This window comes from Calliopsis andreniformis, unplaced genomic scaffold (genome assembly GCF_051401765.1).
Source record: "Calliopsis andreniformis isolate RMS-2024a unplaced genomic scaffold, iyCalAndr_principal scaffold0022, whole genome shotgun sequence".
In the NCBI taxonomy this organism is placed as follows: domain Eukaryota; kingdom Metazoa; phylum Arthropoda; class Insecta; order Hymenoptera; family Andrenidae; genus Calliopsis; species Calliopsis andreniformis.
In genome coordinates, this window is record NW_027480432.1 from 11,474,968 (window position 1) to 11,489,627 (window position 14,660).

General features: G+C 41.3%; 1 protein-coding gene across 1 annotated transcript in view; it reads right to left on the minus strand.

The window, feature by feature from the left end:
- Positions 1–8,485: 8,485 nt before the first annotated feature.
- No66 (Bifunctional lysine-specific demethylase and histidyl-hydroxylase NO66) overlaps positions 8,486–14,660 on the minus strand; it is a 54,822-nt gene continuing 48,647 nt past the window's right edge. Inside the window, exon 6 of the transcript XR_013003103.1 lies at positions 8,486–8,531. The gene's annotated coding sequence lies outside the window, so the exon portion shown is untranslated. The remainder of the gene's footprint in view (positions 8,532–14,660) is intronic.

Genomic DNA, 14,660 nt, shown 5'->3' on the forward strand with positions numbered 1-14,660 from the left:
TCACTTAACTTTAATGAGTTCGATTCAGAAAAGAATATTTTTTTAGTCTTTCGCTTTTTCCAGGTAAAAGAACGTCCGTGACGCGACAAGTATGATCCCGATTTTGGTTGAGGATAGGTTGCTTATGGAAGGGAAATCGCACAAGAGCCGTCTCTACACCTGCTTGTACGATTTTGGGTTACAGAAACCTAGAGGTGCCGTGCGTAGTGATGTCTTCCTCTAGGGAGGATTGGTTTTGGCCTATGTTTAGTTGACCGGAGTGCCGTGCTCCACGTCTGCTCTGTTAAGAATCTCGTTTTTGTGTTAATTGCCGCCTTTTATACCTATTTTTGCACCTAGCGTCAACCAATGAGGGTGCAGCGCGCTACCTTTGTACGCGAGCGGATCCTATTGAAATTGAATTTTCGTGACAAAACAACAATACCTATTTATTAGGCGTTACCCAAAGTACACGGCCGTGACAATAAGAAAACAGAAACAATCTTTGGTAACAAGTAAAACAACGTTTTACTTAACGATAATAATAAAACAAAAATATCACACTCTTTATATAAAAATGACCACGCCACAGCCATACACAGCGCCACACGTGAACAACAGGCTTGCCAACATGAGAACATAAAAGAAAACTAGAATGGACAAAACCTTGATATCCAACAGATCCTTTTTACCTGGATTGTCACATCGTCGTGTCGCATCGCCGCGCGACTTTACGCTAGTTTACTTATCGCTATCTACACTCGAATACTATCTCGTTACAATATGAAGATATGATAAAACTGAGAACATAATTGTTTCACTCACAACATAATATGTAAATGCTACGTAATATGAGCGTTATATGTTATGTAACTTGCTATGTAAATAGAACATAGTAGCAACACTACTCATGAACAGATTTGAGAAAGTCATCTTGAAGTCACACGAAACATAATTTTATATAACTCTTTTTACATATCTAAAACATGTTATTTTAAACGTAAATGTTACAGAACGTAGATGTCGCAGAGATCGCGCTGTTGTTTTATAAACTGTAGGTATATAATAATGACATAACCCATAAATATATAACTTATTAAATTTACATTTGTGCCGACAAATGTTCTTTACATAGTTTTCATGCTCAAAATTGGCCGATTCTTCGTAGCGAAAAAGGGACGTCATCTCACGCGCACTTTTACTGCATTACTTGGTGCAAGGCTTTACTGAGTTTCCTGATTATATTTATCATATTAATTAAAAATATCTCTTGGAAGCCTACAGTAAGCGAGTGGGCGTCACACTGCTCCAAAAAGTGTATTTTGTAGAAAGCGCAATACATAACGAGCGATTTAAATACATCACGTGTGTGTAATTGTATTTAATAAGTGTTGTAAATATAGTGTGTAGTATTAGTAAGTATTTAAGTACCAAGTAGAAGTGTATATCAGGAGTGTTGTTGTATTAAACTGACATCACTTACTGAACGAAAGAATATAATTTATTCTTTTACATTGACTCATACACAAAAACGTGGTACTCGGGCTCGAGACCGTACAACACCTTCCTTCATTCGCGCACGCTGTATACGCTACTTCCGCCGTGCTTATCTTCATGGCAGAATGGCAGAGTGGCGGAATGTTTGAATTATACTTCTTTTTGTTCTCAACAAGGAGACGCGGCAGCGTCTCGTGCCAAGTAGTTGAGTGGCGCGTGACGCTAGCAGTGTATACTTTCTCCGACAAAAATGTCCAAAAACTTTGATAACAATTCATTCTTTTGAGTAAGTGTGTAATAAGTTTTAACGATTTCCACATTATTAAGTATTACCGCGCGCGTAAAATAAGCCCTCACATACGTAAATTGAGATGAAAAGAACTGAGATATCAAGATATTAATTTTACGTAATTTTTTGTCCGATGGGGATACTTCTTTCACATTTTTGTCGATAGGTGGTTTTCTGGCTTTCATATTTTTGCCGTTAGATGGCTTTAGTTATGCCGCTAGTATAGCGGATAAAATGTAAAGGTATATCCCAACAAAAACACTGTCAGTGTAAAAATATGCGCCAAGTACATTCACAAAAATCGTGATTATTTCGACCCCAACAAAAACGTAGCCAATGTATCCTAACAAAAACACTATCGGTATATCCCAGCAAAAACATCGTCGGTGTAAAAATGTACACCCAGTACATTTGCAGAAATCGTGATTATTCCGATTTTACAAAGTATCGAAATCAAATAATAAAGCTAAGTACATTAACTTTTTATAGTTTATGTGAATACTTCAATGTACGCTCTAAAAAATTTGCCACATAAGTATCACTTTAGGAATCATACACAATGTGCGCTCTAAAAAATTTGCAAGAGAGACAGCGCTTTAGGAGTCATGCACAAATTGAAAAATTAAACTTAAAATGTACTTGGCGGGCCCTTTTACATCGAAATCATAGTCCACAATAGTTTAATTAAGAGTAAGCAAGTTTTTGAACAAATTTAAATAGTACCTGTATATCAGTTATATTGTTGCAAAACGAAATATGTGTGCGTGTGCATTCATTACACACGTATACAGACTCCCACTAATTTCATCAAACTCTGTTAAAAATGCAGTTCTAGAATGCTGACTTAGTCTTTCTAAACCTAGACTTTCTACCGAAACTCTTGATGTACTATATAGAAATTATAATCCTTCTAGTCTCTCCTAATCCCTGTAGGGCCTGATAAAAACATTTTCTTCGCAAAAGGCGCACGCCAAGTACATTTTAAGTTTAATTTTTCAATTTGTGCATGACTCCTAAAACGATGTTTGTCAATTTGTGCATGACTCCTAAAGCGATGTTTGGTGATGTTAGATGTAATGAGACAGACCACATAATAGCCCATTGCCCCAAGAAACCGAGGGCTGAAGACAATCCGGAGCCTATAAAAAAGACCATTGTCTGCGGATTTTGCTCAAAGCGTGGTCATGAGGAATCACACTGTTGGTTTAAACAACGAGCTTCTTATAACAACAGCATCATGAAGCCTGAGGACAAAACTAAACCAGAGGCTAATGCATGTTATTCCGTGGGACATAAACTGACACCAGTCTTGTCACGAAACACTCTCGTGACATTGTGTTTAATTGATAACGATGCAACATGTTCGTTAGTCAAGGACTCGGTAGCTAAAAAGGTGAACTGTAAAATAGAATTATTTAGCGAAGTACGAGGAGTGGGAAATGCTACAATTGACACGACTGGCCGTACAACAGCATTAATACAATCCGAGGATGTGTCTGTGAAGTTGGACCTGCTGGTAGTACCTAACACAGTGATGTCTTACGATTTAATCATCAGAAAAAATGTATTAGTGCATTTGGATTTAAAAATTTTGACGGACACGGACGGAACAACGAAGCTGCAACGTAGAGGTTCCAGTTCGAAACGCAACCAGGAGAAAGATGCGGTCAACATAATGCATCTTTCACTGAAGACAATGGGAGGAAAGGCAGCCGCGATGCTGGATCCCATCATCCCGCCAATTCTCTAAATAATGCGAAGAATCACGATAATCAGTAGACGCAAAACGATCGAAGAGGTCAAAAGGTATGTATCACCAATTTTATACATTTTTTCGAAGAAAACTTAAATTATATAATGTGAAGGATTGTTCTGCCCACTCTAACGAACGGCGCTGGTAGCGCATGGTTAATTTCCGCGTCTTTGTTTTTTTGTGCGTTTCCGTTCTGTTCGGTTATGGCGGATACGATATGCGTAGCCACGTGCATCGCGTGCGAGTTATTTCATATATTATTAGCATTATAGAACATACAGACAGTATTGTGTATTAGAATAAGTTTTTCTATTATAATAAACGCCTTTCTCCAACATAATCAATGATACTTATTTCATTTATATCATATTATATTATTATTGTTTTATTAATTTTTTACTTTTTTGATTTCAAATTTTCATTAAATTAATACCGGGACTTCTGGTTCAAAATACGCAAAAACAGAAACCATGGACATTGACAACAATAACGATGTAAGTAAAAGTAACGGAACTGTTTGATTTTAATTAATGAAAGCTAATATACATACTGTTATTCTAATTAATTTGTTTTTCATTTTTTCAGGACCACATGTTGGACGAAGTGGAGTTTTTGGAAACAGAATTTAGTAAGTGTTATTACTATTATTAAGTACAAATATAAGACAAATAAAATAATATAATACAGCAAAAAATAATAAAAAAAATATGATAAAAATAAAATAATGAGTTTTTTTAATTAATAAAATAAAAATAGCAGAACTGTCACCTTCGATGCAGTCGCAAACGCAGTCAGAACCACAGTCACAACCGCAGTCACAACCGCAGTCACGGCCACAGCCACGACTACAGCCACGACTACAGCCACGACTACAGCCGCAGCCATAACCGCAGCCACAACCTCAGCTACAACTGCAGCCACAACCTCAGCCATAACCGCAGCCACAACCTCAGCTACAACTACAGCCACAACCTCAGCCACAACCGCAGCCAGAATCCGAAACAAATTCAGACCAAGAAAATCGTAAGTAATAGACATACTTTAATAGAAAATATAATATTATCGTAAAAGAGACAAAAATAAAAATATAGGGCTGTCATATTATAACTAATGGTACAGACGGAAAGGTGGTGGTTTTACATGAAAAAAACTGAATTAAAATAGAGAATGAAATTCTTTTATTCGAGGCTGTTTCCGGGAAAAAATGGTTTTAAAAATTTGTCGCGTGTTTTCAAAGACATACTTTTCGGAAACAAAACCTCGTATAAAAAAATATCGTTGTATATTTTTAATCGAGTTTTTCATGTACAATCACCATTTTTCTTCTGCTTGCACCATCAGTTACATGACATTCCATATAAAAAGCATCTTATCGATAAGCTTATTTATTAATTACAGAACCCCCACGCCGATGGCGCCGTGCAGGTTGGAGGGTGCGGGAGGAGAGACGTCGATGGATGGTGCTGCAGACGTTAAGAGATCAATCCCGCACAATATCTCGTTAACGAAGCCTCGAAGAACATTTTCGCTAAGGAAACAGTTGTTTCAAATCATCCCCCGAAGTACCCCTTTTAAGGAACTCCAACATTTTTGGGACACCCTGTATAAGTTATGTTACACAATACATATATACTATTGAACATCACATAGAGATATTTTGTAGGAAGTTTTTTTTTTCATAATTTTGAATTTCTGAATTCTGAATTTTGTGTTTTAAAATTAAAATGTTATCACTGTCCTTGATCTTCTTTAAATTTTCTTTTGTATTCTACATACACTATTTTTCTTTATGCAATTTCATAAGAATCCTTTGAATTCCATTAAAATATAATCTTAAATACCATACCAATTTATTCTCCAACTTTTACAAATTTCAATTAATGAAAATTAATATGTATACTGTTATTCTAATTAATTTCTTTTTTATTGATCAATTCTATAAAATGCACGTGAACAGATTTTAAATTGAAAAATTACTAATCATGAAACTAATCAAATTGTTAGTTTGACATAGGAGAAATTTATTTTTTATACGTATATATATCTAGTTTAATTCGAATATAATAAATTAACCAATAAGATTGTATATGCAAAGGGGCAAACCTGCTATTGTTCCAACATCACTTACAATATTGTTAGAAATAGAAATTAATGTTTAAATGCTTTTACAGATACACGCAGGAATACGAGAGGGTGAGAAACTTACCTGAAATTAATAGACGAGTAGCAAATTATAAGGAACTCTTCGAAGTTGTAGGAAAAAATACGGGTTTAGACATGTCATCAACTTCTGTAATTGCAGTTTTTAATACTTACCAGTTACTATCATCGCTGATACATTTCAATATTTATTATAGTATATAGTGAAGTATTAGTAATACCTGATAAATATTTGTAAATTATTGAACTATTATATAGTAGTACTTGTGAAATATAATAGTAAAGTAAATATAAAATATATTATATATTATAATCAAACGAAATAAAACGTTTTTATCAAATAAATGAAAATTTATTATGCAATAATAAATGATAATACTACATTTTTGTGTTAAATTGATTTAGAACTACAAAAATCGTATTTGGCATCTTCCTCGTTCGCGCAAATTTACATAAATCTATCTTTCTCTCTCTAACAATGCTAGTAATATAGTTCTCACAGACATTTTACTAGAATTCACTAAACGTTTTTCGGCACACGAGCCGCTTAATATGCAATTTTTTCGATAATCCATACATTAATTTCACTAATATTTGCATCAGTACGTAGATGAAGGTTCACAGAGTTATAATTAATCAATTTCCATGAAAAAAACATCTTCTAAGATACTTTTAAAGAAGCTCAAAGTTTCAACATCACCTCATTTTTCACTCGTGTATAGATAGTCTCGGCGAGAGCCTCTCGCCAGTCATCCCCACCACTCGTGGTGTGAACGTACATGGTGCGAGTCTCTACCAAGACTCCTGATACACGTGTTGAGTACATTCAGTGAAAAGAGAAAAAGGCGCATTTTATTCCATCCTGAAAATCGCGAAAGAATTATTTTTTGTGGGAGAGCACGGTTTCTAACAACCCCACACTAGTGTGACAGTACTCTACTCGTGCAATATTACAGTATAAGTTAGTCAGTACTTTCATGTTCTAGGTTAAGTCTACAGTTTAAGGTTTAAGAAGAAAATTGCAGTATGAAAATGTTTGGAATGATAGAAATGATAGTTACAGAACACGTGTTGACACGAAAACGACGCTTCTGTTAATAATACCCTTCCATTTAAAAATATCCGCCACAAATTGGTGCCGAAACCTGTTAAATTAAGGAACATAAGATGGAAGAAGCTAAAGAGAGTAAGAAAGTGAACGCCAGCGATTTTCGCAGCGTAAGGCTACCTATGTTTTGGCGGCATGATACCAGGCTTTGAAAAAGGAAAAAGAATTCGCGGCGTATTCGATTAGATCTGATGCAGTAAAAAGTGTAGCAGTACTTAGACACTTAGATAACAGCATCACAAGAATAATCGCCGATGTAATTTCGGGTCTAGAAAGTGAGGACTCTTATAAAACAATAGAAGACGCACTAATCAGCCGTCTGGCGTCTTCCGGAGAAGCGCAGTTTCGTCAATCAGTATCAGGAGTAGAATTAAACGGAAGGAAACCTTCAGAATTGTTAAGGGAGATGAAATTGTTGGCTGGATCAAACGTGAACGAAAACATATTAACATCGCGTTGGTTGCAGCGATTAAATTTAAACTGGCTTCAAGGAACATTTGAAATACCCACAACATCATCCCAGCCAGGACGTCGACGTAAGTCTTTTACAGAATTGTCTGAGCGAAGCAAAAGAAGAAAAACAGAAGATATCCGAAAAACTATTAGCACTGAGGAATTGACATTTGCTGCAGGGTCGAAGTTAAGGTCTTGTGGTCAAGTGGACGCTTCCATAGTACTTCGGGATGTCACAAACTGCCCGTCATATGCAAACAAGTGCAGGGATCTTTTTTCTACAGATCAACAAACAGAAACAAAACAGTCCTCGATTTTAAAAGCCCTATTTATATTTGTGCAAGCAAATTTATCCAGACAAGAATACGAAGTTGTCCGTACAATAGATAAAAAACTTTTTCCATCATATTCTGTATTATAGAAGGCTAAGAAAAATTGCTATCCTGTTCAAGAAGCCTTTATCGTAAGTGACACTTCTGCAGACATAAAGCTGCAAGAATTAGTAGACCCGCTTCATAGAACACAATGACACCAAAATGAACACCGGGCCGTACCCATAACTATAACAAAATCATTGACAAAGTCTTAGAATCATAAATAAAATTACTGAACCATCTTTATCTTCAAATACTAATAATTATAAAAATATATTTGGCACACAAGTAAAATTTCCTTAAAAGTGTAGCGTAGACTTAGCTGAAAAAACTTTTACCAAACAAAAATCTATTTAATTCATGTAAATAAGTTGATATTACTAATAGGCGAACTTCGTGAGAAAAGAAAGCGTGTTACCAGAATGTTAACTTCGGACAAATCACAGTGTCTTATGGATACACGAATGAAAAAACGAACATTACTATATTGTTCCTTAGATATTCGACTAACTCAAGACACAAAAATTTTACAATTTACGAACAATTTTTAAAATTGAATTTTGACCGCATTTACGGGGCAAATACCCCACTGTGCGCCGTATCTACACCGGATGGTACATGGGCCATCCACCCTCGGAGTTGAGGGACTTGCCGCCTCCGCGGAGGACCAGAGGAGCCAAAGGAAAATCTGCCAATTACGAGCTGAGGGATGGTTCCGCGGCGCTGCTCTTCTACAACGGCTCAAGAGAAAGGCGAGGGTGGAAGCGAGCCAGGAGATCGTTGCTCAGGTGGCAGGAGCCATAGGAAGTCCTGGGGAAGTCTCCACGATACCAAGGGAATACAGATCGTCGCCGGAGAGGAGCGCTTTGCCCCGGGGGCCCCGCTCCTGGCATATGCACCTGGACCATAGCGAGTACGCTGAAATGGAAAAAGGGAAAGATTTCAAAGGATTTACTAATCACTTTATCGATCAGAGATTTGAGGCTTTCACGGCCCGGCATCATACAGTTCTCATTGTTGAGGCTTTCGAGTGTAAGCCGTATTCTTCTGGAATTATTTTCCCAACGTTTCGTCAGCATTGCAGCTAGCTTCATCAGGAGGTCAAGAATATCAATGTGTTTCTTCATCCCCGTTTTGATGCTGATAATAGTCGAGGATTAGTAACAATACTAAACAATACTGAAATTTCGAAAGAGTGTTGTATTATTCCTAATCCGGAATCCAACAAACGAAAGACAGGATAAATATGAGAGGAGGTGAAATATTAATAATAGTCGCCAAATATTTAAAATACAAAATAGTAGAGGATATAATTAGTGAAGATTTTAATGATGAATGTTGTGGCATCCAGATATGTAACCTCAAAGAGAAAATTAACCTGGTAACTTGTTACAGATCTCCAAGGAATAAACTAAATGTAACTAAATGGAGAAAACTAATTGGAAAATTAAAACAGTTAGGGCATTTCATAATAGTTGGAGATTTCAATGCTCATCACGTAGCATAGAATTGTAATCACATAGATTATAATGGAGGAAATTTATTGGACAGTTTAGGTGTGGGTTAGGTCTGGGTTAGAGTGCTGACCAGTCTTCCGACGTGAAAGCATCCCGAGCATCCAAAGTATTTCGACTTCCGAGTCCTTCGTGTATGAACGCTAAGTGTTTGTCGTGTGTGTGTAGTGACATAGCTAGCGGCGCGAACAGCGAAGCGAATTCATTTGGACGCTATTGCATTCGTCTTCTATTTTCTTAAAACTCTGAACACTTAAGGTGACGGAATTACTCGAGCTTGGACTCTTTGTATTTGTGTGCGCAGTGATTACCGCGAGGTCCAGGCAAGCGAGTGCGAGGGGACGCGACAGGCCGCCGTGCTTCAAGCTCCGTGAAGGTAGGACCACTTACCAATCTCAACGATTAACGCGAAGAAAAACGAGGGAGTCGCCTTCAGTGACTTTCTCTCGCGGACGAGGAGGAGCATTCTTCGTCTCCTTAACGCCTCGTCCTCTGCAAAGCTATTATCATTATTACTATCATTGTCAGCATCCTCTTCTTCTTCTTCTGCGTCTCCCCATTTGTCTCTCTCTCTCTCTCCCTCTCTCCCTCTCTCCCTCTCGATCTCTCCCCCCCCCCCCCCCCCCCCCCCCCCCCCCCCCCTCTCTCTCTCTCTCTCTCTCTCGTCGGTACACCTACGAGAAAAAAAAAAAGAATTTACAAAAGAGCCGAATACCTTGAGTAAAACTACGAGATCGCGATTGGGACGAGTGCGCGGTGCGTAGGAGAACAGAGTCACTTCGCGAACGATGAGTCGGGAACGTGCGATTCAACGGAACAGTTAAAGATACCAGGGGGGGGGGGGGGGGGGGGGGGGGCAACAACGATACAGACACGCGATAGTTCTCGAGCCCATCCATCCCTCCACGCGGGTTCTTCTATTTCTGTGTTAGATTAATATTAGTTTTCGCGATCAAACGGTCGATAGTCGAATCGAGCCGCGGGGGAGCCTCAGACGAATCCTCGACGAAGACGCCACGGGCCTAGGGGAGAGTCGTCTTACACGGCTCTCTCTCTCTTGCTGGAAAAGCTAGAAAAACGGAAGGGGAAAAGAACGTAGACGCGTTGACTTCCGAGTAGAGATAGTAGTAGGGCCCGCGGTGTCTCGGAGGAGAAAAACTCGAATCACCCGCGGAGAGGAATGGCGAAACAAAGAATACCACCGAGAGAAAATTCACGCGACACCACATAGACGACATTTCACTATTTCCAGCGCGAAGCGTTCTGTCGGCAAAAATATTTTCGAAAGAGTAGCGTAGCTTCAATTTCATTTCCTACCCGTCGCGGGACGTCGAAGGGTGACGATACCATACAGCACTGACCGAACGGGCTAACATGATAGGGCGTCGCTTCGGAGATGATCCCGGGATAGACCGTAGAATACAGAACCGCGAGACGTCGAAGGAGGGCGAAACCATACTGCACTGCCCGAAAGGGTTAGAGAGATAGGGCGCTGCTTCTGAGACGATCTCGTGGACTCGCTCGCAAGAGAGGATGGATTTCTCCCTCTCGCAAACACTAACTGGCGTCGTCCTCTTACAAAAGAAGGCGCACACCTCGATGATGAGAGTCTCGATCACTGGATCCGCGGATGGCAGAGGGGCTAGCCTGTAGAAGCACGCGGTAGAGTTCTCGCCCACCCACTTGCCGTAGAGTCACGCGGGGACGACGCCCACCGGGCTACTCGCCGACGGCGCGGGGCGCAGCGACAGGGGGGCGCGACGTCAATCTCAACCGCGCCGCGACACACATCACGCGACGACAGCCTCCTCGTGCATCTCTTCTCGAACACTCGCCGCGGTAGAGCCAACCGACATCACACTCATCCGCCAACCAGAACCGCGACACACCCGTACACGCCCGCCTGCCAAGGGGACAGTGCGATCAAGACTTATCCGCTCGTGCTATTGCCGAGTCGGATCGCATGACGGGGTCCCCGAGGAAGGCCTTTCTTCATTTCCCGATTGCTTCGTTTCTTTCATTGCTTCCATTTATTTCTTTTCATTCTGGACGATTTCCCCTTTACGAGGGAGAGGTGATTTTCGGGCGGACTCGAGTAAGGAAGTTCCGAGACTGAGTGTGAGCTGGGGTGAGAGTCGTCTTCAATGGCTCTCGCTGAAACAGAAAGGAAGATAAGAATATCTTCGTAAAAATACAGATAAAGCTCCTGAGGTATTGGAACGAGGGAAGCTCGAGTCTTTCACGGGAATCACTTTTCCTGCATTTTTCAAGCTGGTGCGACGTTCCTTCTCAGCGAAAGGAAAAGTAGAGCAGAGTGTAGAATAACTTGCAGAAAAGTAAAACAAAACCACGAGACATTGAAGGGATGGCGAAACCATACTACGCTGCCTAACGTGTTAGAAAGATAGGGCGCTGTTCTGGAAATGATCTCGAGGACGCGGTAACTTTGCACGAAAATCTGATTCATCAATCAATGCAACGTATAGAAAAGAAAATAATATATAGATGCGCGAAGTAGAGCTCCTGAGGACAGGGAGGCTGGGGGGCAGACTCATATTGGTGCCCGAAGGCACGCGAATAGAGACGTTGCCCATCTCTTTGTTCCGAAGGTCGTTTGTAAAACTATAGAGACAGTAGAGTTGCGAACTTCCGTCGGTTACGAGCGGGGAGAGGAGAGAGCTCAACCGATGGAAGAAAGAGAGGGCACGGGGTGAAGCACTCTCACGGGAGAAAATATTAGTCGATGAGTTAATTTGTTCGATTGAATCGATCGCCACGGTGTTAAGAAACCGGGCGAACGACACGCTGAGGGGGAGGGGAACACGAGAAATTATTGTGAGTTTGGCGTGATTTGCAGTGAGAGTGAGAGTTTGAGTTTGACTTTGATTTTGATATTTGCATGGAAAATTCAAGTGAGAATATGTACGCATCAACTGGAAGATGGGGGGAGGGGGAGGGAAAAGTCATCAAAAGAATCGGTCAGAATATGGAAGGGGGATGGGTATATTTATGAACGAAGCTAATGAGACGCGAAGTAGAAAAGACGATACGATAGACTTAGGACGGTTCGAAAATACAAGCAACGGTCGAATAAATAAATAAAAAAGGTGAAGTGGCGACGATAGAGGTTCGGCAAAAGGAAAAGTAATTGTCGGGAAAAATAAACATGCGAGGTACAGCCATTAGTCACGCGGGGAAAGTAGGAATCGTAAATCGTAGTCAGATAACTGAAAGTTAAGAACGGAAAATACGGATCGTAAAAAGGGAGATCGGTAGACAATACAGGGGCAGGGACGGTCGAAAAAGTAACGGTACTCGGTATACGGAAAGGTCAAGGGGCGAACACTCGTCGGTACGTAAAGAATAAGATAATAAACGCGAAACGATTAGGAAATTATTTTCGAGACACGGAGAAGTGAGGGAATGAAAACTAGAGAATAAAGGCATGAGCGGGACAGGCGGAATTAGGAATAGAAAATGAATAAAAGTAAGCGTTGTAAAATGGTACAGAATTATGAGACGAGTCAATCGGGAAGAGAGCGCGGTTAGGAAACGAACACGTACGGAATAGCGCGAGGTATGCGTCGCGCCGAGGAAACGCGTCGAAATGTGCACGCGGACGCGACTGCGACGTACGTTCGATAGAGTAAAAGTAAAACAATTACCCTACCTGGTCGACAGTTCAGCTGGGGGGAGGATGCTCTGCGAATCCCCTCGGTGGACCAGGAACCTGAAAAATTTTAAAACAGAAACTCACGCACTGTGGTTTCGTCGAACGATTAACGTCGCACTTGCGTTGGCCTGCATACACATCAATCGCAAGACACGACGGGGTAGAATCGTAGGAACGAATGATAACCGATAGAGTCTAATGTAAGGGAAGACTGGCGATACGCGGCATACGAGGAGAACTGTCACTGACGGAAGAGGTTAGGGAATCGCGGTAGAGACGCGTGATCGAGGCGGGAAGACAGGTAGCGTCGCGTGACAAAGCAAGAGGGGTAGAGAGAAAGAGAGAGACGAAGCGTGAGAGAAAAGGACCGTCAGCGCGAGAAAGGATAGATAGAGTCGGTAAATTACACGATGGTCAATCACTAGCGGGAAACCGAATATACCGACGCGTGCGGAAATGTTGTAACGAGGGCCGAAGGGAGGCGCGACGGTATCGAGGGTAGCGCCGTAAGGGGATTCTCGGACGGGAATAGGAAGACAGCGCGGGCGGACGAAGGAAAGGAGGAAAAGACGAACGGCCGCGCACTCGAAAATAGGACAATACTGAAACAGATTAAAAAATTTCAAATTCAATACTCTGTAGGCGGGGGGGAAAACTGAAGTACACAGGGAATGGAAGGGTGGGACATCGAATACCCGTACGGTTACCCTTCGAAGGTGATACGAGTCGCAGAAATTGAAGTTAGAAGTCGCCGAGAAAAGAAAGGAAAAAATTGAACACATAATTAGGGACCAGTAGAGATAAAACATAATATGAGAGAATTTCTTCAAGTACGAATAAGATTCTAGTCGATAGTCGGTCAGGTAGAGCCAGTGAAGCACGGGGGCCGAGTCGGTTTGCAGGGCTCGAGGCGAGCGCTGAGGGTAGCCGTGGTTAAGCGGCATGCACCGAGGCATCACCCTGGGATGGGTGAACGCGTACGTACGCACGCTCAGAGGCTGAGGTGTTGTTTCGTGTAAGAATTTTATGGTGTTACTCTTTCTCGTTTGAGTCTCACAAAATATAAGCGATTCCTTTTCATCTAGTCGACAGGCCCTCCACCAAGTGTGAGAGGGATTCGCGGGGAGAGTGGAAATAAGGCTCCCCGTGAGATATATAAGTTTTTTCGATACTCGCGTGTACGGGGGCTGCCCCAAAACGATTTCTTCTCGGAAGAGAAGTGATTTTCGGGGAGCCTCGCGCGATTGCGACAAAGTATTATTTTTCTTCTCTTTTTCTCCCGAGCGACTCTGTCGAGTCCCTCCTCTCCTCTAGCTGTTGGTAACGATATTTTTGTCCAAGGATCAAGGAACTGAAACGGGTAGAAATTCGTAAAAATTCCGAGAGTCAGGGGTGGTAGAAGAGATGTTTAAGGCGTCGGGGAAAAACGAATCGTAAAACGATAAAATGTAGGGACGATAGAATGTTGACCAGATGTGCGGAATAAGTCGAAGGGTACGCGTATTTTCTCAAGGACTAAGACTGAAAGAAAGGAAAAATCTAAACAAAGAACAGGGAAAGTTGTAAAGTCCGTTCGAAGTTTCACGCTCGTGAAGGACTGCACATGTCCGAAAACACGTGCGAGAAATAATGAAGAGAACATTCGAGGAGACTTTCCTTTTTCTTTGAGTGGAGGAATTTTCGAGAACGGCAAGGAAAAGTTTACGAGACAATCGTGTAAGGGTGGCCACGTGCTCTTCGTCGTCACCCGCCCGATTGTTGAAACTAGTCATCTGTTTGCCGTTAAGAATTGTTCGCCTGTCCTGGGACATGGAATAGAACATGGGGTAGGAGGGGGAGGGTGGACTGAAGGGCTGGTGG